Below are 25,313 nucleotides of genomic sequence, written 5' to 3' on the forward strand. Positions count from 1 at the left end.
GTAGATCGAGCAGTTAAGAAATTGCGGAACAAGGTAGTACCATTAGTAAAAGTTATTTGGCAAAATCACACAGCAGAAGAGGCAACTTGGGAGACAGAAGCTAGTATGAGACAGAAGTACCTAGAGTTATTCTAAATTCGAGGACGAACTTTTTATAAGGTATGGGGGATTGTAACGCCCGAAAATTCTCAAAACTATTTTAGAAATATTCTATGATTTTTCTGGAATTTTAGGATATTTTTATGGAATTTTTAGAATAACGGAAGTAGCAAAAATAAATAGAGAACGAAAATAGCCTACGCGGGAATTGAACCCGGGACCTAGCGAACTCTATGTCTTATAGGGTGACTCTAGTAACCAAGTGAACCCAGCAGGGCCGTGCTGAAAGGAAAGGGAATCAATTTTATTTAAGTTGGAGTTGGGGCGAATTAGATCACTTAATATAAATAAGAAATAATTAAGTGAAGGGTTATTTGGATCGTGATTTTTCCTCTCCTCAAAACCTCACCGCCGTCCACCTCTCTTTTCTTCCTCTCTCGGCGCCAACCACAAGGAAGGCTAGGGTTCCGCCCAAGGGCACTTTCCGGCGATGACTTCGACACGAGGACGCTCCCCTCCGCGAGAGGAACGCATAGACGCGAGAAGATCGTCGAAAGGATCGTCTCCTCCGGAAATCTAGCGATTAGAATCGTAAGAAAATCCGAACAGGAGGTAAGAAACCCCTCACCTGCAGTATAAGTAGCTTTCGTGTGAATTCCATGTTTTAGTTTAGTAGTATGTAGACTTTCGACACAAAGGATGCGAATTAGCGCATACCAAGTGTTCGATTAAATTGTTTAGCACAGTGAAATGCAACTTAGGCATTTTAGTAGCTTAGATAAATGCAATAGAAGCATTTTTACAGCTTATTTAGTCTTGCATCAGCTTTTACAGGACTAGATGTCCAATGGGTGGGCTCCCACAGTCGCCTCTAGGTTTAGATAACCTAGTTCTAGGTTTAGACAACCTAGTAAAAGCAAGACAAGAATTTATTAGCTTATGTTCATTATTTTACTTTTCAGTGGCACTGTACGGGATTAGATATCCATTGGGTTGGGCTCCCACAGTCGTCCCTAGGTTCAGATAACCTAGTAGCCCTACTAAATTCGGGACTTGCAAACCCGGGTCTAGTTAGGGATGCGCGCATAGTACGTACAGTTGCCGGGCTCATTAGCAGCATGATTATATATTTTAATCTATTATATGTATAGTTTTTAAACTCTCACAAATCAGTTGTGTATACAGTTTAAATTCAGTACTAGCTTATTTTAGTTTAGCTCAGTTCATGCTTCAGCTCAGCTCACTCTTATGATTATGTATGATAGCTCTATGTTCAGTTCATGTTACACATGCTTTAGATGATAGTATGCCATGACTAGCTTTTGATTGGTATGTATTGTATGATAGCATGCCATGTTTTAGTTCAATCAGTACATGTTTTAAATAGCATGTTTTCAAAACATGATTTGCATCGACTGCATGTTTTAGTGAGGTAGATGGTTTCTTACTAAGCGAAAGCTTACAGATACTTTCTTTTCCTTATATTGCAGATAAAGGTAAAGAAAAGATGGACTAGCGGAGGCTGGAGGGCAATGCTATGAAGATGTGTGGGGATGGAACTTTGAATAGAGATCTTAGGGAATTTCAGCAAGCTTGTTTAAGCACTAGAACCTTTTAGCATTTTGTTATTTTGTACCTTAGCATGTTAAATGTTATGAATTAGTTAATCAAGCATCCTATCATGTTTAGAATACTATTTTTGTGATGTTAGAATGTTTGGCATTTAGTTTAGAAATGTTATAAGTAGTTTTGGCACGAACAAGTGCTGAAATCAGACAATTGGCACGAAATCAGAAACTCGAATCGATCAGCTGATTGATTCGAGGGTTTCCAATCGATCGAAGGATCGACTGGGCAATTCGTCTCACGAACAGTAGGCCTCTGGATCGATCAGCCGATCGATCCAGACGCTCTCTGTCGCGAACAGAAGTCCCTGGGATCGATCACTGGATCGATTGACCAGTCTGGATCGATCCAGAATATCGGCCGAGCACAGTAGCCTGCTGAATCGATCACTGGATCGATTCGACCATTCCAATCGATCCGTGGATCGATTGGGAGGCCTGATATTAGCTAGAAACCCTTAGTTAAGTTCCTTGACCATTGGGGGATGTAATAGATGTCATGAATAGCTTAGATTACACCCTTTAACACAGGTAGAATAAAGAAATGACAATAGTTTAGCAAAATTTTGATTAGTACAGCTTCCGCATCTAGATTTAATGATGGTCATGGATTAGTTAGCACAGCATAATGTGATGATCGGCCTTACAGCTTAGTTAGTAGAAGGCGGGTCGTTACAGTGATCTAGGTTGATAATGTCCCCAAGAGGAGCTCATAAGGATTGTCATGTTAAACCCTGCAGGTGGACTTAGTCCGACATGATGATAAGGTTGAGTGGTACTACTCTTGGACTAAGATATTAATTAAATGAGTTGTCAGTAACTCACTTAATTAGTGGACATCCGACATGTTAAACACAGGGAGACTAACACACTCATAATAAGAAGGAGCGCAAAAATATAATTTGGGATTGGTGCGGTAGTTCAATAATAGTTCTTTAGTGGAATGAATTATTATTGATGGAATTAAGTTGTGTGTTCGGGGCGAACACTGGATGCTTAATTTCATCGGGAGACCAAAACCAATTTCACCTCTCGGTCCCTATCGTAGCCTTTTGTATATAGAGATTTATACCCATCACATACCCACCTTCTTACCCATCCTAATGGGGGCGGCCAAGCTAGCTTGGAATCCAAGCTAGGGCCGACCAAGACCAAGTGGATGAGCCAAGTTGGTGGCCGGCCAAAGCTTGGGTCCCAAGCTTAGGTGGCCGGCAACTAGAAAATTAAAAGGAATTTTTATTAAAATTATTTCTTATGTGGATATCATTGTTTTAAAAGAGAGTTTAAAATTTAAATATTTCCTTTTATAGTTTTCTACAAAAGATTAAGAAAAGATTTGAAATATTTCCTTATTTGTAGATTAAAAGGAGATTTTAATTTTGAGAAAACTTTTCTTTTTAACCATGATCATAATTTAAAAGAGAGTTTAAAAAATTAAATATCTCTTTTATAAGTTTTTACAAAAGATTAAGAAAAGATTTGATGTCTTTCCTTATTTGTAAATTAAAAGAAGATTTTAATTTTTAGAGATAACTTTCCTTTTGAAAAATTATCCACATGTTTAAAAGAAAGATTTTAATTTATAAAATTTCCTTTTTATAACTAACCATTAAGGGATTAAAATTATTGGAAAATTTTTATAAATTTTTGGAGACAAATTAGGAAGTTTTAATTAATTAAAACTCTCCTTGTTTATAGCTTGTGGTGGCCGGCCATATGAATTGAGAAAAGAAAATTGATTTTTAATTAATTAAATTTTCCTTTTCATGGAAAAAGAATTAAGGAAGTTTTTATTAAAATTTCCTTATTTGCCAAGACCAAGGATTATAAAAGAGGGGGTAGAGGTGCCTTCATAAAAAAAGCAACTCTATTCTTTTCTTCCTCTCTTTTTCTCCTTGGTGTGGTCGGGACTTAGAGGTTCTCCCTCTCCTCTTCTCTTCTTCTCTAGTGGTCAGTTTTATCCCCTCTTGGAGCTCTTGATGGTGGCCGGTTCAAGCTAGGAGAAGAAGGAGAGAAAGGAGGTTTTTGTTTCTTGCATCCCTTGAAGCTTGGTGGTGGTTGTCTGACCTCTACTTCTCATGGAGAATTCTTGGTGGCCGAATCTAGCTTGAAGAAGAAGGAGCTTGGTGGTTCTCGTCTCGGAAGATTGTTGCCCACAAAACGTCTGAGATAAGAAGAGGAATACGATAGAAGATCAAGAGGTTATTTTGCTTACAAAGAAAGGTATAACTAGTAATTATTTTCCGCATCATACTAGTTTTTCTTTGTATAGTTATTTATGGAAATACCAAACACAAGAGGCATATGATTCTAGAGTTTTCAAAATAGTTTTTTCGAGTTTGTGTTTTCTTTTTTTTCGAATTTGTGATTCGATTGTTCTTTTTGGTTAACCTAGAGTTATTTAAGGAAATAAATATTAGCTTTCCTTAAAAGGCTTTGCCTAGGCGGTGGTGGTTGCTCTCATATCCAAGAAGGCCATGTGCCTCGCCATGCAGTCCTGGAAGCCAATTTTGGAAATTAATATTTATGAAATTAATAACTTAGGTAGATTTGAATCAATAGTGTTAAGTTCTGCTTGCGATTCAAATCTAAACCATTAAGAACAGATAAGTTAAATTTGGAATCAATGATGTTAAGTTTCATCTGCGATTCCTAATTTAACTTCTAAAGAAGACAATAGGTTATTTAAGGAAAGGTTCGACACTTGTACAAAAATTTTTGTACAGTGGAACCGGTATGATTTTCCTAGGACTAACCAACAATTGGTATCAGAGCTAGGGTTTGCCTCTGTGTGTTTGGTTTTCAAATAGGTTATGCATATGTCATACATAATTTAGGCAGGATAATAGTAGGATGTGCTAACTTTGTGGTTGCAAACTCCAACTATTATGGTATATTTTTATTGTGTGTGATTGGACCCTTGGACATGTCAAGGGCATTTAATTGTGTGTGCATGATTGTAAAATTAAATGCAGCAGGAGCTGTATTAGTTATTAGGATTATATATTTTTTTTTTCGATCTAGAATATATGTACATTCCTTTATGGAATATAGGATCGATGTATGTAAAATTCTATATTTGTCGCGGACCGTATCTTTACGAGGCGTGGTGCTATCGGAGGACCAGAGGCGCAGCGGAATAAGAAGCAAGATTGATGCGACGACTTGACCTAATGGCGGTGGCTAAAGATGTCATCAGCTAGGGTTGAAGCACATGGAGGACAGTGAGGGAAGAAGTCATAATAGTTGGAAAATTAATTTCCATATTTATTGCTTTATTTACTGTGATGTGTGTGTGCATGTGATGAATGCTAGATTAGGTTAAAATTCCTCACCTTAAATAACTAAGTGGGAGAGGGATTAGTATATTAATCCCACGGTCTCCATTACTGGTTTGTAAGTGATGTAACAAGCTTGTGTGTTGGCTCTGAGTGCCTCCCTCCACAACGGATGAGTTTGTTTGCGGATCACTAGATCAAACTTCCTTAATGGATGGTTATAGGAAGTTATTTAGGATGTGTGTGATCTTCTCCAACTGAAGGGGCATAATTCTATTTAATGGACTTAGTATCAAGTAATGATATACACTTAGACACATTTAATAGTATCTTCCCCAACGGAATCACTACTATCACTTGTGTGACCAAAGGGAAACCAACTATTGATTTGTCATAAAACTAGATTGGCAAGATAATAAAATTAATAAACCCCTCTTATCACTACAAGAAAATTAGTCTATCATGACACACATAAATGTCCTTATAGCATATTCATGGTGACATTAACGTTTTGGTGACATCTGCCAAAAACGCCCTATAAAGTGATGTTGTCTTAGACCCTCCTCAATTTCCTGACATTTTATAATGTCGTTATATAATATCAATGCTAATAGTAATAGTGTCCTAATTTAAAGATATAACGACACTCTAAAATGTCAAGAAAAGTCTTTTTCTAAGGACATTTTCATATGTCGTGTTATCATCATAACAGTGATAAAACTAAATGTCACCAAAACACATTTATTATGATATTTATATTTTTTATAAGGACAGTAAAAAATCTTAGTAAAGATAATTTATAAAATCATTTTAAATATCACCTTAACTAATCTATTATGACATTAACAAATGTCATTATAATAATTTATAAATATATTTAAAATGATCATTAATATTTATATATAATATATAACATGAATTCAATATTTGTACATCATCACAATCCATCCATGTAACGACCCGCCTTCTACTAACTAAGCTGTAAGGCCGATCATCACATTATGCTGTGCTAACTAATCCATGACCATCATTAAATCTAGATGCGGAAGCTGTACTAATCAAAATTTTGCTACACTATTATCATTTCTTTATTCTACATATGCTAAGGGGTGTAATCTAACCTATTCATGACATCTATTACATCCCCCAATGGTCAAGGAACTTAACTAAGGGTTTCTAGCTAATATCAGGCCTCCCAATCGATCCACGGATCGATTGGAATGGTCGAATCGATCCAGTGATCGATTCAGCAGGCTACTGTGCTCGGCTGATATTCTGGATCGATTGGCTGATCGATCCAGACTGGTCAATCGATCCAGTGATCGATCCCAGGGCCTTCTGTTCGCAACAGAGAGCGTCCGGATCGATCGGCTGATCGATCTAGAGGCCTACTATTCGCGAGACGAATTGCCCAGTCGATCCTTCGATCGATTGGAAACCCTCGAATCGATCAGCTGATCGATTCGAGTTTCTGATTTCATGCCAATTGCCTGATTTCAGCACTTTTTCGTGCCAAAACTACTTATAACATTTCTAAACTAAATGCCAAACATTCTAACATCACAAAAATAGTATTCTAAACATGATAGGATGCTTGATTAACTAATTCATAACATTTAACATGCTAAGGTGCAAAATAACAAAATGCTAAAAAGTTCTAGTGCTTAAACAAGCTTGCTGAAATTCCCTAAGATCTCTATTCCAAGTTCCATCCACACACATCTTCATCGCATTGCCCTCCAGCCTCCGTTAGTCCATCTTTCTTTTACCTTTATCTGCAGTATAAGGAAAAAGTATCTGTAAGCTTTCGCTTAGTAAGAAACCATCTACCTCACAAAAACATGCATTCGATACAATATGCTTTTAAAACATGCTACTTGAAATACTTACTAAATATGCTAAGCATGGCATGACATACAACACATATAATTCAGAAACTGATCATGGCAATAAGAGCTAACCATAAACTATCAAGTTGTATAACAGAAACTACACTGTTACAAAAGCTGAACTGAGCTAATTCTAGCTAATACTAAAGCTGTACTAAATTCACCTAGCTATTTGGTGAGAGTCTGAAAACTATATACATATAATAGGTGAAAATACATAATCATGCTGCTGTTTGGGCCCGGCAACTGTACGTGCTATGCGCGCATCCCAAACTAAACCCGGGTTTACAAGTCCCGAATTTAGTAGGGTTTACTAGGTTATCAGAACCTAGGGACGACTGTGGGAGCCCAACCCAATGGATATCTAATCCAGTACAGTGCCACTGAGAAAGTAAAATACTGAACATAAGCTAATAAATTCTTGTCTTGCTTTTACTAGGTTGTCTAAACCCAGAACTAGGTTATCTAAACCTAGAGCCGACTGTAGGAGCCCACCCATTGGACATCTAGTCCTGTAAAAGCTGAAGCAAGACTAAATAAGCTGTAAAAATGCTTCTATTGCATTTATCTAAGCTACCAAAATGCCTACGTTGCATTTTTCTATGCTAAACAATTTAATCGAACACTTGGTATGCGCTAATTCGTATCCTTTGTGTCGATAGTCTACATATTACTAAACTAAGACATGGAATTCACACGAAAGCTACTTATACTGCAGGTGAGGGGTTTCTTACCTCCTGTTCGTAGTTTTTTACGATTCTAATTGCTAGATTTCCGGAGGAGACGATCCTTTCAACGATCTTCTCGCGTCCACGTGTTCTTCTCGCAGAGAGAAGCGTCCTCGTGTCGGAGCCGTCGCCGGAAGGTACTCCTAGAGCCCTAGGCTTGGTGCGCCGAGAGAGGAAGAGGAGAGGGAGGTGGGCGGCATGAGGTTAGGGTGAGGGTGAGGAAGTCACGAATAAAATCTAATAATTCCTCTTTTAATTTCCTATTTATATTAAGTGGTTAAATTCGCTCAACTCAAACATAAATATAATTGTTTCCCTTCCCTTTCAGCACGGCCCTGCTGGGTTCACTTGGTTTACTAAAGCTATCTATAAGTCATAGGGTTCGCTAGGTCTCGGGTTCAATATCCGCGTAGGCTATTTTACGGTTCTATTTATTTTTGCTACTTCCACTATTCTAAAAATTCCATAAAAATATCCTAAAATTCCAGAAAAATCATAGAATATTTCTAAAATAGTTTTGAGAATTTTTCGGGTGTTACAATGTAACGCCCGAAAATTCTCGAAACTGCATTGTAAATATTCTATGATTTTTCTGGAATTTTTAGATATTTTTCCGGAATTTTCCGAGTAGCGGAAGCAGCAAAAATAATTAGAACCGCAAAATAGCTTAGGCAAGAATCGAACCCGGAACCCCTCGGATCCGATAACTTTTAGTTAGCCTTAGTAACCGGTGAACATGCTGAAAGAAAGAGGAATCAATTATATTTATATTAGAGTTGGGTTCAACTATCCACTTAATATAAATAGAAGAGTTAGGTTGAGTTTGGTTTATTTTAGAGTTTGGTTCGGCAAACTCCTCCCCTCCAAACCCTCACGCCGAACACCCTTCTCCTCTCCTTCTCTCGGCGCCAACCACAAGAACACCCTAGGGTTCTCTCCCTAGGGCCCCAAGGACATCTTCCGGTGATAACTCCGGCACGAGGACGCTCTCCTTCGCGAGGGGAACGCTTAGACGCGAGAAGATCGTCAAGAAGTCGTCTCCACCGGAATTCTAATGAATAGAATTGTAAGGAAATTAGCGTACGAGGTAAGAAACCCCTCACCTGCAGTATAAGTAGCTCCGTTTGGGTTTTCTACGCATTAGTTTAGCTATATGCAGACTTTTATCGACGCATAGCGTGAAATTGATCCTCCTCGCAGGTTTAGGGATTTAGTGAGCACTTCTAGATGGGCCGGACACGTAATCCCTCTTCAGTGGGGGTTTTTAGATGTTGTCGGGTGCCTAGAAATGGTCTCCCTAATAGAGAGGAGAGTTGGGGCACATTAAGTGTTCGATAAAATAGCTAGTTAAGTAAAAATGCAAATTAGGCATTTTAACAGCTCAGTTGAATGCATTAGAAGCATCTAAATCAGTAAATCAGTTTATTCTAGCTTATATGGGACTACGGTCCAATGGGTGGGCTCCCACAGTCGCCTCTGGGTTCAGACAACCTAGCTCTAGGTTCAGATAACCTAGAAACAGCAATTTAGAACAGTTTAGCTATACTCAGTATTTTACTTTTCAGTTGGCACTGTACCGGATTAGATATCCATTGGGTTGGACTCCCACAGTCGTCCCTAGGTTCAGATAACCTAGTAAACCCTACTAAATTCGGGACTTGCAAACCCGGGTTTAGTTAGGGATGCGCGCACAGTAAGTACAGTTGCCGGGCCCAACAGCACATGATTATTATTTTGATCTACTATGCTATTAGTTTTCAAAACTCATAAAATCAGTTATGTTAGTTGAGTTTGATCTCAGCTTCAGGTTAGCTTCAATTAGCTTAGTTCTCTATTATTGTTCTATGTGATTAGTTTGCTATGCCATGTTTCAGCTTACATGTTCAGTTATTCCAGTTTATGCTTGCAACCATAGTATGCCATGCCAGTACATGTTTTCAAATAGCATTCTTTAATAGCATGTTTGCATCGTTGCATGTTTTAGTGAGGTAGTTGGTTTCTTACTAAGCTTTAAGCTTACAGATTCTATTTTCCTTATACTGCAGATAAAGGTAAAGGGAAAATGGACTAGCAGAGGAAGCTGGAGTTCAATGCAAAGATGGTGTGTGTGTGGCAGGAACTGGAATAAAAGATCCTCAGGGGTTTTAGCAAGCTTAAATAGTTGAATTCTTAGTATTTCTTCTTTCATGTAGTTTTTAGACCTTAGAATGTTTAAACCATAGGAGATTTATTTAGTTTGTTAGTAATTATGTTGGAATGCTGGTTAATAGTTGCTAGAATATATTCCAATTGATTTTAGAATTGTTGTGTGAGGTTTTGGCACACCAGAGTGCTGAAATCAGAGTTTCAGAGTGAAATCAGAACCCAGATCGGTCTACAGACCGATCAGAGTAGAGTTGTGCCGCTGGATCGGTCAGCCGACCGATCCAGATGCGAACAGAGAGTTAGCGTCTGTTATGGATCGGTCAGCCGACCGATCCAGATGCGAACAGAGGGCACAGAAGCCGACCGATCAGTGTGCTCCTGGATCGGTAGGTAGACCGATCCAGCCGCATACAGAAGCTTTATAGCTTATGGATCGGTCAGCCGACCGATCCAGAGCCTTTTTCCATGCCAGTATCAAGCTGGATCGATCACGGGATCGATCCGACAACCCAATCGATCAATGGATCGATTGAAATGCCTGATTACAGCTAGCAGGACATCCGGGAGGCATAGATTATCTTCCCTAGCATGTGTAAAACTCCTAGGTACACCCAGAATATTAAGTTCAGATTTTACAGTAATCAGTTTAGTAAAAATTTTAATCAATCCAGATTTCCGCAATAGTAATTTAGCACAGCATTACGTAACGATCGGCCTTACAGCCTAGTCAGTAGAAGGCGGGTCGTTACATACAATCCCCCATACCTTATAAAATGTTCGTCCTCGAACTTAGAATAACTCTGGGTACTTCTGTCTCATACCAGCTTCTGTCTCCCAAGTTGCCTCTTCTGCTGTGTGATTTTGCCAAATGACCTTCACTAATGGTACTTCCTTATTTCACAATTTCTTAACTGCTCGATCTACTATCTAAGTAGGCCGACTGTCATAGCTGAGGTCTTCGCGGACTTGTACCAGCTGGGGCTCAATCACCTGGGTGGCATCTGGGATATGCTTCTTCAGCATAGAGACATGAAATACATTGTGGACAGCTGACATTTCCTGAGGTAGCTCTAGCTCATATGCTACTTTGTCCACCCTTCTAGTGATAAGGTATGGTCCCACAAATCTGGGACTTAGTTTGCCCTTTTTCCCAAAACGCATTACTCCCTTCATGGGAGCTACTCTGAGGAACACTGAATCCCCAACTGAAAACTCTAAGGGTCTGCGCCGTATATCAGCATAGCTTTTCTGGCGGCTCTGAGCTGTCTCTATTGTTCGAACCCCAAGGTTGTTTTGGTGTGATCAACAAGTCAAGTTAGGTCTTGCGTTGTTTTAACCTTGTGTCTAAGTGTGCAGGAGCTTAGGAGCACAGGTACTCGAGCGGAAGACGCAGCTAGCGAGAAGGATGGCACGCAGTGCGTCCGAGGGACGAGGTGATGTGGAAGAGTACACCGGCGGACGAGAAGGAAGTGCGCGCGGTGGTTCCGAGGTACGAAAGCCGGAGCGGAAGATTGCTCGGGGAGCAAGAGACGCAGCTAGCGCGAAGGTCGGCACGGGGTGCGACCGAGGGACGAAGTCTGCGGATGAGTACGCTGGTGGACGAGAAGGGACACGCGGTAATTCCGAGGGATGAGAAGCCGGAGGGAAGCACGCTCGAGAAGATCGGGAGATGGGTTCGGGTGAGCCCTATTCCGGATGTCAGAGATCACCCAAGCAAGCGGAGCCGGAGCAGAAAGACCCGGACCAGAGGCGAGCTGAACCGGAGAAGAGAGCACGGACCAAAAGTCAACTGGATTGACTTTTGGCTGTCCGGGGCGCCCGCAACTGTCCGGGGCGCCCGGAAGTGACTTTTTCACAAGATCGACCTTTGAATCGATCCAACTGTTGGGGGATAAATTTTATCCCCCCAGGACCCCCGGAACCCTTCCAGGCGCCCCGACCAAGGCTGTAAATATAGCCTTGGTCCAGAAGCTTTTCAACAATCACGATCATTCTATTTCCAAACACTTGTATGCTTTAGTTTTAGTTAAGCTTCTATTTTCTATGCCTAAACGCTGTAAGAGGCTTCTCCGCTTGAAGGAGTTTTTGAGCTTAATCTTCCTTGGGTTAACAACCACATCGGTTGTAACCAAGTAAACATCTGGTGCCTCGTCTTTTCTTTTATGCTTTTATTTATCTGCTTAATTCATTTTACAAGTGTTAGCTTAATCGTTCGAGGAAGGGTTGTCTGTTTTTAATTGATAGGTTATTTACCAACCCTTCTAGCCGGCCCAACGGTCCTACAAGTGGTATCAGAGCCGAGACGCCTCAGAAGGACTAACCGCCGTCTGAAGCAACAATGGCAGGAGCTAGCGACTACCCACCAGCATTCGAGGGGGAGCTTTTTTCATAGAAGCAACAAATGAAGGTATTCCTTAACTCTGATATTGGTATCTCGCTAATAATGAAAACAGGTTATGAAGCATCGAAAGACACGAACGGAGAGAAAATCGGCATACGCCTCTGGAACGAGAAGCAACGTGAAGAGTCCATGGCGAATGCTCGTGCAGAGTTTCACATTCTAAGCGCAATACCAACTAAAGATTTCGACAGAGTCGGAGAGTACAAAAGCGCGAAAGAACTTTGGGAAAAGTTCTTAATGCTCTATGAAGAACCGGTTGAAGTCGTCTCCTCAATAGACATCAAGTCGTCATCAGAAGAATCCGGGACGGAAGAAATAACCAAGACAGCCCCAACAGCCGAAGTACATCCCGAGATCGATGAAGGGGGAGAATCTTCGGAAGAAATTAATTCAACAGGGGGAGAACCAACGGCCGACGAGGTAAGTAAGGTATGGCCTCTACCCTCTGAACAACTGGTTCAATTAATCATATTACCTGAAGATTTTTGCGAACCAAAATTTGAATTATCGAAAGAACTTTTTGGATTAGAAAATCTTCGGTCGAATAATTGTTGCAAATTACAAAATATTTTTACGAAAGAATTATGCAACTTAGAAATATTATCGAAAACTTTTTCTGGATCTAAAAATTTCGAATTACAAATTACTTTACTGAAAAAGTTTTGTGAACTAGAAATTGATTCATCAAACAAAATTTTCAGATTAAGAAATCTATTATTAATAGATACCTGCAAACTCTTATTGTTAAAAAATTCTTGCAAATTACAAAATATTCTTTCAAACGAATTTTGCACATTTCCAAAAGAGTTTTTTATATTGTCGAAAAATTTTATCAAGTTAAAATCTATGCCATCTGAATATTTCTATGAAATTGAAATTCAAAAAATAGAAATTAACATGATACAAATTTTTACATGTTTAATACTTGCGGTTTTAAATCTGAAAAAGATTGATTTAAGAAATTATGATAAGTTAAAATGGAAATTTAAAACTTTCTGATAAATAGAATTAAGAACTAAATAAATAAATAAATGCATAGAATTTTTTTTAAATGTTTAAATTTTCTTGCATAAAAGTCTTTTTGGGCTTAGAAAATTTTTTTTAACTTGGAAACTTTTCAAAAAGCTATTGTTGACTTAGAAATATTTTAACAAATAACTTTTCAAAATTTTCTAAGTCTTTAAACCCCTAGAATTGTAAACCCCATTTTATTGTGATCAAAGGGGGAGAAGGAAAGTATAAGTCTAGGGGGAGGTACAAATTGAATATTAAGAATTTTCGAAATTTAATTTTTTCTATCTTGTTGCACATTATTGCAATAAATTGTTTAATTTCATATCTATTTTTGACCCTAGCTTAACTTGGCTTGATCACACCAAAAAGGGGGAGATTATTGGAACCCCAAGGTTGTTTTGGTGTGATCAACAAGTCAAGTTAGGTCCTGCGTTGTTTTAACCTTGTGTCTAAGTGTGTAGGAGCTTAGGAGCACAGGTACTCGAGCGGAAGACGCAGCTAGCGAGAAGGATGGCACGCAGTGCGTCTGAGGGACGAGGTGCTGTGGAAGAGTACACCGGCGGACAAGAAGGAAGTGCGCGCGGTGGTTCCGAGGTACGAAAGCCGGAGCGGAAGATTGCTCGGGGAGCAAGAAACGCAGCTAGCGAAGGTCGGACGGGTGCGGAGGGACAAGTCTGCGGATGAGTCTGTTGGTGGGACGAGAAGGGACACGCGCAATTTCGAGGATGAGAAGGAGGAAGCACGCTCGAGAAGACCGGAAGATGGGTTGGGTGAGCCCTATTCCGGATGTCGAGATCACCCAAGCAAGCGGAGCCGCGAAAGACCCGGACCGAGGCGGTGAACCGGAGAAGAGAGCAGCACCAAAAGTCAATGGGTTGACTTTTGGCTCAGCGCCGCGTCCGAGCGCCGGAGCTGTCCGGCGCCGGAACTATTCGGGTGCCGAAGTGACTTTCACGGGATCGAGCTTTGACTCCCTGCTGGGGATAAATTTTATCCCCTGGGCACCGGAACCCTTCCAGGCGCTTCACCAAGGCTATAAATATAGCCTTGGTCCAGAAGCTTTTCAACAATCACGATCATTCTATTTCCAAACACTTGTATGCTTTAGTTGTAGTTAAGCTTCTATTTTCTGTGCCTAAACGCTGTAAGAGGCTTCTCCGCCTGAAGGAGTTTTTGAGCTTAATCTTCCTTGGATTAACAACCACATCGGTTGTAACTAAGTAAACATCTGGTGCCTCATCTTTTCTTTTATGCTTTTATTTATCTGCTTAATTCATTTTACAACTGTTAGCTTAATCGTTCGAGGAAGGGTTGTCTGTTTTTAATTGACAGGTTATTTACCAACCCTTCTAGCCGGCCCAACGGTCCTATATCTATCCTTTGACGGATCTGCTGTATAGCTGCTGTGGTATCTACTACTAGATCTGTCTGAAGTTCTAGTTCTTTCTGTTCACCACTCTCATACCAGTAGATTGGAGATCTACACCTCCGCCCATAGAGGGCCTCGTAAGGTGCCATGCCGATGGTGGCCTGATAGCTGTTGTTGTATGCAAATTCTGCTAAGCTCAGATATTTGCACCAACTTCCTTTGAAATCTAGGGCACATGCTCAGAGCATATCTTCGAGTACCTGATTTACTCGCTCCATCTGTCCATCTGTCTGAGGATGGAAAGCTGTGCTGAACTTTAACTTCGTGCCCAAAGCTGACTGTACACACTCCCAAAAGTGTGATGTGAACCTACTGTCTCTGTCTGATATAATGGTTCGTGGGACTCCATGTAATCTAACGATCTCCTTGAGATACAACTGTGCTAGCTGTTCCATGGAGTACGATATCCTGATAGCTAAGAGGTGGGCTGATTTTTTCAACCTGTCGACTATTACCCAGATGGTATCAAAACCATTCGTGGTTCTGGGCAATCCCACTATGAAATCCATAGAAATGTCTTCCTACTTCCATTCTGGAATCTGAATGGGTTGCAAAACTCCTCCTGGTCTCTGATGTTCTGCCTTAACCCTCTGACAGGTTAGGCAGGTGTTGACATATCGAGCGATGTCTCTCTTCATCCCAGGCCACCAAAAACGCTTCTTCAAGTCCTGGTACATTTTGGTGGAACCTGGATGCATCGCATAGGGAGTCTTGTGAGTCTCATCTAAGATCTTTCTTTGTAATTTCTCCTGATCTGGAACACATAATCTGTCGTCAAAGTACAACACCCCGCTAGCGGACATTCTGAACTCTCCACTTTCTGTTTCTGCTAATCCTTGCTTGATTTTCTGAATTTCAGGATCCTGTTCCTGAGCTGTCTGGATGTCACCAAGCAAGGTCGGCTCTAGAGTCATAGTAGAGAGCTGTCCAACTATGAGTTCGAGACCGAAATCTGCGATCTCTTTCTGTAGGGGCGGTGACATGGCTGCTAGAGATAATAAGGTAGCACTGGACATCCGGCTAAGTGCATCGGCTACCCTATTGGCTTTCCCTGGGTGGTAGAGGATGTCTATATCGTAGTCTTTGACCAGCTCTAGCCATCTGCGCTGTCGCATATTTAGATCCTTCTGAGTGAAGAAGTACTTCAGACTCTGATGATCTGTATATACTCTGCACTGAGCTCCATACAAGTAATGTCTCCAAATCTTGAGAGCGAACACCACTGCTGCAAGCTCAAGGTCATGAGTGGGGTAATTCCTCTCATAATCCTTGAGTTGTCTGGAGGCATAGGCGATCACCTTGCCATTTTGCATCAGCACTGCTCCTAGTCCCAACTTCGAGGCATCACTATATATATCGAAGCTGTCTGTATTTTCTGGTAGAGTCAGAATAGGTGCGCTGGTCAATCTTCTCTTTAGCTCGCTAAAACTGTTCTCACAGTCCTCTGTCCACTGAAATTTTCTGTTCTTCCTGGTGAGAGCTGTCAGTGGGGAGGCTATCCTGGAGAAGTCCTCTACGAATTTCCTGTAGTAACCTGCTAATCCCAGAAAGCTTCTGATCTCACTAGCGTTCTTGGGTCTTTTCCAGTTGCTCACAGCTTCTATCTTACTGGGGTCTACCATGATACCATGCTTTGAGATGATGTGACCCAGGAAGGACACCTGATCTAACCAAAATTCACATTTCGTGAACTTGGCGTACAGCTGGTTCTGCTGAAGGATCTGCAATACTATTTTCAGGTGCTCTGCGTGTTCTTCCTGAGTCCTGGAGTAGATAAGGATGTCATCGATGAATACGATAACGAACTTATCTAAGTATTCCCTGAATACCCTGTTCATGAGGTCCATAAAAGTAGCTGGAGCATTTGTCACGCCAAAGGGCATGACTACGAACTCGTAATGTCTGTATCTGGTCCTGAATGCTGTCTTGGGTATATCCCCTTCTTTAACTTTCACCTGATGATAACCTGATCTGAGGTCTATTTTAGAGAACACTGCTGCTCCCTTTAGCTGATCGAACAGGTCATCTATTCTGGGAAGAGGATACCTGTTCTTGATTGTGACTTGGTTGAGCGCTCGGTAATCTATACACAGGCGCATGCTCCCGTCCTTCTTCTTCACAAACAATACAGGTGCTCCCCATGGTGAGTGACTAGGGCGTATGAAGCCTTTGTCATGCAGCTCCTGTAGTTGCTCATGAAGTTCCTTCAGTTCTGCTGGAGCCATGCGGTATGGTGCTTTGGAAATAGGATTGGTACCGGGAATGAGCTCTATCTCGAATTCAATCTCCCTGTCTGGTGCTAAGCCTGGTAACTCTTCAGGGAAGACTGTTGGGTAGTCACATACGACTCGGACCTCTGCTAGCTATTGGTCCTTGTCCTATCTGGTATTGACTACGTGCGCTAAAAATCCCGTACATCCTGAATCCATTAATCTCTGTGCCTTCATAGCTAAGAGAAACTTCTTGGCCTTTCTCTTGGGTTCTCCAATGAACTCGAACTGTGCTTCTGCTTCAGGTTGGAATACGACTTTCTGCTTACGGCACTCAATGGAGGCACCGTATCTGATCAAGAAGTCCATTCCAAATATGACATCGTAGTCAGTCATATTTAGCACTATCAGATCACAAAAGAGTTCTCTGTCTACTATAACGACTGGCACTGATCTGAGCCAGTGCGTGGATGCCATAATTTCTCCTGAAGGCAGTGTCGTCAGAAACTGACTACTGAGTACCTCTGGAGGTATTGCTAACTTTTCGGCAAATGCCCTGGATATATAAGAATGGGTTGCCCCAGTATCGAATAAGACAGTTGTACTTTGCTGTAAAATACTAATCTGACCTGTAACAACTGTCGAGGCATTTGCTACGTCCTCTCTAGTGAGTGAGTAGATCCTTGCATTGGTCGTAGCTGGAGGGGCTTCTAATCTGCCCTGGCTAATGTGTGGACCATCTAAAGCGGCCTGCATCTGATGCAACTGTGCTGGCTTGGCTTCATACTGGATCGGCTGTGGTGGAGGAAAGCTGGCCTTGTTCGGACACTGCTTGGCCATATGCCCTTCTTGTCCGCATTCAAAGCATCCTCGTGTGCCCTTACGACAAACTCCAGGATGGAATTTCCCACAAGTAGCACACTTTGGATAGCTGGGCTGCTTGCTAGCTGGTCCTCCCTTTGGGTAACTCCCTGGCTTGCGCTTGTTGCTAGAGTTCCCTTTCCAGTTAGAGCTGTGGGAGCTGTGACCCTGCTGTTTCTGAGTACTTGAGCCTCCTTGACCTTTAGATTCTGAGAGGACTTGCTTCTGCTGCTTTATACTGTTCTGGTAGTGCTCGGTGGTCAAAGCACTGCTGACTAGTTCTTCGGTGGTTTGCGGCCTATGAACGCCACCAGCCACGTTCATTGCTATTTCCGGCCTCAGCATCTTGAGCATCAACCGGACTCGTTCTTTCTCTGTGCTGACTAGTTCAGGGCATAGACGAGCCAATCTGTTGAATTTCTTCACGGCTTCCTCCACTGAAAGGTTGCCCTGACGAAACTCGGTGAACTCGTCGTAGTGGCGGTTTGTGACCCGCATGTGAAAGAACTCCTCAAAGAATTCCTTCTCGAAATCAGCCCATGTCATCTGATTTACTGGGCGCTTCGCTATGATTCTCTCCCACCACATGCGTGCATCTCCTGTCAAGCAGAAGGAGGCGCACTTTACCTTCTCATGCTCTGGCCAGTCCAGAAGCTCCATCGTACTTTCCAGTGTTTTGAACCAGGCTTGAGCATCCCATGGTTCGCTGGTGCCTGAGAAGTTCTCGGGCTTGACTCTCTGCCACTAGATCAGATAGGCTTCCCTCTGTATTCCTGTTGCTGGAGCCACTGGTGCTGTAGGCTGGACTGGTGGAACCTCTAAGACTACTAGCGTTGCTAAGTTTGGTTCCGGGGTGACTGTGGGAGTGTTTTGCTGACTAGCCTTTAAGGTGGCTATCTCCTATTGCTGTTCAGCTAGCTGCTGCTGTAACTGAGCCACTAATGCTGTAAGGTCTGGGGGAGGCACTGAACTGCCTGCCTCGTGCTGGGGCTCAGTGGCTGGTGCCCTTCTAGCTGGGCGTCCTCGTGCCATTTCTAAAGACATAGAGGATATACATAACTAAGGTAATCATGTTTATATAACTACTATCACTATCATATTAGGTACTATCATCAATCAACATGCTACAGTATCTATAAACATGAAAGAAAGAACATAATAAAGTGAGAGACGTTTCTTACTTGGAAGCTGTAGGTTCAATGCTGATGTGTGTGTAGGAAGTATGGAAACAACTCTGATACCACTCTGTAACGACCCGCCTTCTACTAACTAAGCTGTAAGGCCGATCATCACATTATGCTGTGCTAACTAATCCATGACCATCATTAAATCTAGATGCGGAAGTTGTACTAATCAAAATTTTGCTACACTATTATCATTTCTTTATTCTACATGTGCTAAGGGGTGTAATCTAAGCTATTCATGACATCTATTACATCCCCCAATGGTCAAGGAACTTAACTAAGGGTTTCTAGCTAATATCAGGCCTCCCAATCGATCCACGGATCGATTGGAATGGTCGAATCGATCCAGTGATCAATTCAGCAGGCTACTGTGCTTGGCCGATATTCTGGATCGATCGGCTGATCGATCCAGACTGGTCAATCGATCCAGTGATCGATCCCAGGGCCTTCTGTTCGCAACAGAGAGCGTCCGGATCGATCGGCTGATCGATCCAGAGGCCTACTGTTTGCGAGACGAATTGCCCAGTCGATCCTTCAATCGATTGGAAACCCTCGATTCGATCAGCTGATCGATTCGAGTTTCTGATTTCATGCCAATTGTCTGATTTCAGCACTTGTTCGTGCCAAAACTACTTATAACATTTCTAAACTAAATGCCAAACATTCTAACATCACAAAAATAGTATTCTAAACATGATAGGATACTTGATTAACTAATTCATAACATTTAACATGCTAAGGTGCAAAATAACAAAATGCTCAAAAGTTCTAGTGCTTAAACAAGCTTGCTGAAATTCCCTAAGATCTCTATTCCAAGTTCCATCCACACACATCTTCATCGCATTGCCCTCCAGCCTCCGCTAGTCCGTCTTTCCTTTACCTTTATCTGCAGTATAAGGAAAAAGTATCTGTAAGCTTTCGCTTAGTAAGAAACCATCTACCTCACAAAAACATGCATTCGATATAATATGCTTTTAAAACATGCTACTTGAAATACTTACTAAATATGCTAAGCATGGCATGGAATACAACACATAGAATTCAGAAACTGATCATGACAATAAGAGCTAACCATAAACTATCAAGTTGTATAACAGAAACTACACTGTTACAAAAGCTGAACTGAGCTAATTCTAGCTAATACTAAAGCTGTACTGAATTCACCTAGCTATTTGGTGAGAGTCTGAAAACTATATACATATAATAGGTGAAAATACATAAACATGCTGCTGTTTGGGCCCGGCAACTGTACGTGCTATGCGCGCATCCCTAACTAAACCCGGGTTTGCAAGTCCCGAATTTAGTAGGGTTTACTAGGTTATCTGAACCTAGAGACGACTGTGGGAGCCCAACCCAATGGATATCTAATCCAGTACAGTGCCACTGAGAAAGTAAAATACTGAACATAAGCTAATAAATTCTTGTCTTGCTTTTACTAGGTTGTCTAAACCCAGAACTAGGTTATCTAAACCTAGAGCCGACTGTAGGAGCCCACCCATTGGACATCTAGTCCTGTAAAAGCTGAAGCAAGACTAAATAAGCTGTAAAAATGCTTCTATTGCATTTATCTAAGCTACCAAAATGCCTACGTTGCATTTTTCTATGCTAAACAATTTAATCCAACACTTGGTATGCGCTAATTCTCATCCTTTGTGTCGATAGTCTACATATTACTAAACTAAGACATGGAATTCACACGAAAGCTACTTATACTGCATGTGAGGGGTTTCTTACCTCCTGTTCGTAGTTTCTTACGATTCTAATCGCTAGATTTCCGGAGCAAACGATCCTTTCAACGATCTTCTCGCGTCCACGTGTTCTTCTCGCAGAGAGAAGCGTCCTCGTGTCGGAGCCATCGCCGGAAGGTACTCCTAGTGCCCTAGGCTTGGTGCGCCGAGAGAGGAAGAGGAGAGGGAGGTGGGCGGCGTGAGGTTAGGGTGAGGGTGAGGAAGTCACAAATAAAATCTAATAATTCCTCTTTTAATTTCCTATTTATACTAAGTGGTTAAATTCGCCCAACTCAAACATAAATATAATTGTTTCCCTTCCCTTTCAGCACGACCCTGCTGGGTTCACTTGGTTTACTAAATCTATCTATAAGTCATAGGGTTCGCTAGGTCTCGGGATCAATACCCGCGTAGGCTATTTTACGGTTCTATTTATTTTTGCTACTTCCGCTATTCTAAAAATTCCATAAAAATATCCTAAAATTCCAGAAAAATCATAGAATATTTCTAAAATAGTTTTGAGAATTTTTCGGGTGTTACAATCCATCATTTAGAATAAAAAAATCATAAAATATAATTTAAAGTGCAAATAGATAATCTAAATTCATCCAACAAATATTTGAGTCAAAGTTACAAATGCAAACTAACAACAAGTTCTTTACATCCAAAACTAACAACACACTACACTCAAAATATTAAGTTTTAGAACAGAGTCTTATAAAATAAAAACTAACTAGGCAGACCATCTTCAACCATCGTATTGTTTCACAAAAATCCAAGTACCTATCGCCTACAAATACAATGAATAAATTTGTATTAGTGAAATAAAACAATGAAGACAAAAAGGTAATAGAAATAATGATAAAGATTAAATATCATACCAAACGAGAAAATGTAAAATATCAGTTCATATTCACCTAATAGTAATCTTCGTTTACTGTTAACTGCAAATGCATTTCATATTTATTTAAAATTATAATTACATGATAAATATAAAAAATTAATAATATTTTAATGAAAAGTAGAAAATATACCAGATGATAAGGCCAAGATATCATTCCTCCAAGTGCATCCTCAAACTTCTGTAAAAGATCATAAGGTCTAATTAAACTCTCTTCTGGTTCCAGGACAACTTGTATTCTTACTTCACACCAATTTGGTCCTAGTGCTTGTCTCCCTACTATAGTATTTGGATCCATGCTATGAAGCACTCCTTTTGCCACAATTTTTGTTGAATCAAATAAACTTTTGATCAAAACAGAACATCCAATCTACATAAAAGTGTAAAAGAGTTACAAATTTAAAGAGTTTGAAGATATGTGAAACGCATAATAAAAAATGAAATTAAATAAACCTTACTCGTAAAGATGGATGATGAGGAACAGACATTTGTGGATTACTATTTGGTGATGTGTGTTGATTACTATTGTAATTTGAAAAATGACTCTGGTTTGATTGCTCAGAAATTTTAGCTTCTAACATTGCAATATGTTGGCCTTGCTTTTTAATTTGCTCATCCATTTTTTCTAATTTTGTCTGTTGTTCCATCACTAGTCGATTGCATGTACCATGACTAGGAACTTCTCCCCATAAATCAGATGGACTAACACCATCACCAAGCATACGTACTCGACCAGGTCTATCTGGTCCCATGATTTGAGCAAATATATCATTCTGATTCACTGGATCATTAGAATCTTCAGGAAGTTGATTTGTTAATTCATTCATTGCAGCCTTTATCAAAACATAACATGTTGATACTTATTAAACATATAATGATAATTAAAATAAATCATTTTTGCTACAACATAGTTGAAGAGTATAAAAATAGCTTACTAATCTTTCTGCTACAATATTACTTAAAGGACTTCCATTGGCATGAGTAAAGCAAGCCTGGAATAATTCAACTTGTGATGGAGGGTATCCTTTTTCTTTTTCCTGCAAATATTCAAGTTCATCTCAATCTAATAAACATGTGCCAAATTAGATAACTTTTTAAATAAGTCAATATTCACTTCTTTGTAAAATCATTATATTTTCACAATTAGATAACTTTTATATCTAAATGCAAGTTGTTACAACATGTTATCCATGCATAGACTCACAATAGCTCTAATTCTATACTATATAAACATGTGCCAAATTTTTATAGTAATTTCAGTTTGGTAACTACAATAATTAAAATGCTTATTTGAGCTAGTTGGTCATGATTTGCTTACTAAATTATCTATCTTTCTTTAGTAAAAAGTGACGAATGAATACAATTATTACGCTTGAACATTCTATTGGGTATACTAAAACTCGTATAGAATTATAATATGAATAAGAAGAATTACCAATTTGTGTTGCACTTGAGCAAAAGATGTCCTTCCAGTGGTTTGATGCATTATCTTGTGCTTTCTGGCAGCTTTATTTTTTTCGCACATTTCCTAATATATTGAAATACACACATGTTAGTCAAAATAAAAATCTATATGTGATTAGAATCAAATTATATTCTAAATAAAAAATATTATCTACCTTTGATTTTTCTTTGTTCCAAAAAGTAATTAGTCCCATATACTGTTCGGCATGAGCTCTTTCATCTTTTTGTTCTAAAAGGACTTGAATTGATAATTCAGGATTATAGTACTTCTTTTTAAGTTCTGACTTCCAGTTTCTCCATTTTTTTGCTATTGAGCATAGTATCCAATTTTCTGTCCCCGGAGGAAGATCATACTTTTCCTACCAAAAATATTTAGATAAATTATCATTGCATAAATTTAAATTCTTGAACACTAAAATAATGCAAAAGGATTTTAGTTACCTTTATAACATTTAACATGTCTTTCTTTTTTCCGTTGGCATTTTATGCCAATTTTCCACATCAATTGGACAATACTTACCATTTCTTGCCAAAGACCCCAAGAAATCAGTAAATTTATTTCTTTTTGTTCCTATAGGACGCCCCATATCATCACATGTAATCTCAATGCGTGGTAATGTGCTAGGTCGACCCCAAATTTCTTTCATAAACGTAGGACCTCTTTTTTTCCTATTAGTATTACGAAGTACATCATCACTATCTGTGCACAAAAGTTAAAAAAGATATTTAAGATAGCATATAAATAATAAAATAAATTATTATAATTTTCATATATGTTACCTTCATTAGATTTTTCGTTCATATCATCATTTTGGTCTGGAACTAAAGAATTATTTTCAACATGTGGGATAGGATCTTGTACATCAACATGGAATTGATTTGAAGCTGCATCTCTTTGGTTATTCAAGGTACCTTGCATTATTTCCACCATAAATAAAAGTATTGATTCAAGTAAACAAATGCAAATAAAAATTTATATGCATAATTTTAGATAATACCTTGTTCAATTGAATGTCGATCTATGTGATTTGTACGCATAGCTGATGGTTCCATATCAATCTCAGTTTGAAGTTTAAAGCGAGATTTCCTTTTAGTTCGACGCTTAGGAGCCATTCCTATTGCAAATATTAGTTAGTTACAAATTATAGATGATACAGAATCATAAACCTTCTAATATCAATTATAAATGAAGGACCTCTTTTTTTCGTATTAGTATTACGAAGTACATCATCACTATCTGTGCACAAAAGTTAAAAAAGATATTTAAGACAGCATATAAATAATAAAATGAATTATTATAATTTTCATATATGTTACCTTCATTAGATTTTTCATTCATATCATCGTTTTGGTCTAGAACTAAAAAATTATTTTCAACATGTGGAATAGGATCTTGTACATCAACATGGAATTGATTTGAAGCTGCATCTCTTTGGTTATTCAAGGTACCTTGCATATTTTCACCATATATAAAAGTATTGATTCAAGTAAAAAAATACAAATAAGAATTTTATATGCATAATTTTAGATAATACCTTGTTCAATTGAATGTCGATTTGTGTGATTTGTACGCATAGCTGATGGTTCCATATCAATCTCAGTTTGAAGTTTAAAGCGAGAATTCCTTTTAGTTCGACGCTTAGGAGTCATTCCTACTACAAATAATAGTTAGTTACAAATTATAGATGATACAGAATCATAAACCTTCTAATATCAATTATAAATGAAGGACCTCTTTTTTTCGTATTAGTATTACGAAGTACATCAATACTATCTATGCACAAAAGTTAAATATGAAAAAGAAGTGCATAACATCATATATCATTCAATCATCATATAAAAAAACCCTATTGTACTGTTATTACAATGATAATTAAATAAACATAAATGCATGAATCAGATAAATTTTCATCACAAATCAGTATCAATTTCCACTCCTGCAACATCATCTCGAATCCAAACCACTTCTTCATGTTCATTGTAGTCTTCAGAATTACGAATATTACTTTGAAGATATGTATCAACATCTGCCATACGCTGCATTTTATGCTTTGCTCGTGCATCAGTGGTGATAATGACATGCCAATCACAATCAATTGGATCTTCCACATAAAATACTTGCATAGCCTGAGATGCTAAAATATAAGGCTCGTTATGACGCCTAACATTTTTAAAATTTGCTAACACAAAGCCATCCTCATCCAATTTTAGCCGTTTGCCTTTGGAGACCCACTCACACTCAAATAACACAACTTTTCGACCTCCTCCATAGTTTAACTCAATCACATTTTGTAAAATCCCATAATAATCAAGTTCACTTAATACTGGATTATGATCTCTTATACTTGAATAACTTGA

At 39.4% G+C, this 25,313-nt stretch overlaps 1 long non-coding RNA gene across 1 annotated transcript; it reads right to left on the reverse strand.

Annotated features, from left to right (window-relative positions):
• Positions 1–23,277: 23,277 nt before the first annotated feature.
• On the reverse strand, positions 23,278–23,985 carry LOC122000097. The gene is made up of 3 exons (XR_006116941.1): positions 23,954–23,985; positions 23,736–23,867; positions 23,278–23,314 (listed from the first exon to the last, which is right to left on the reverse strand). It is a non-coding gene; the product is annotated as an uncharacterized LOC122000097 (long non-coding RNA).
• Positions 23,986–25,313: the final 1,328 nt, after the last annotated feature.

The sequence above is a fragment of the Zingiber officinale genome, chromosome 7A, assembly GCF_018446385.1.
Source record: "Zingiber officinale cultivar Zhangliang chromosome 7A, Zo_v1.1, whole genome shotgun sequence".
NCBI classification, from domain to species: domain Eukaryota; kingdom Viridiplantae; phylum Streptophyta; class Magnoliopsida; order Zingiberales; family Zingiberaceae; genus Zingiber; species Zingiber officinale.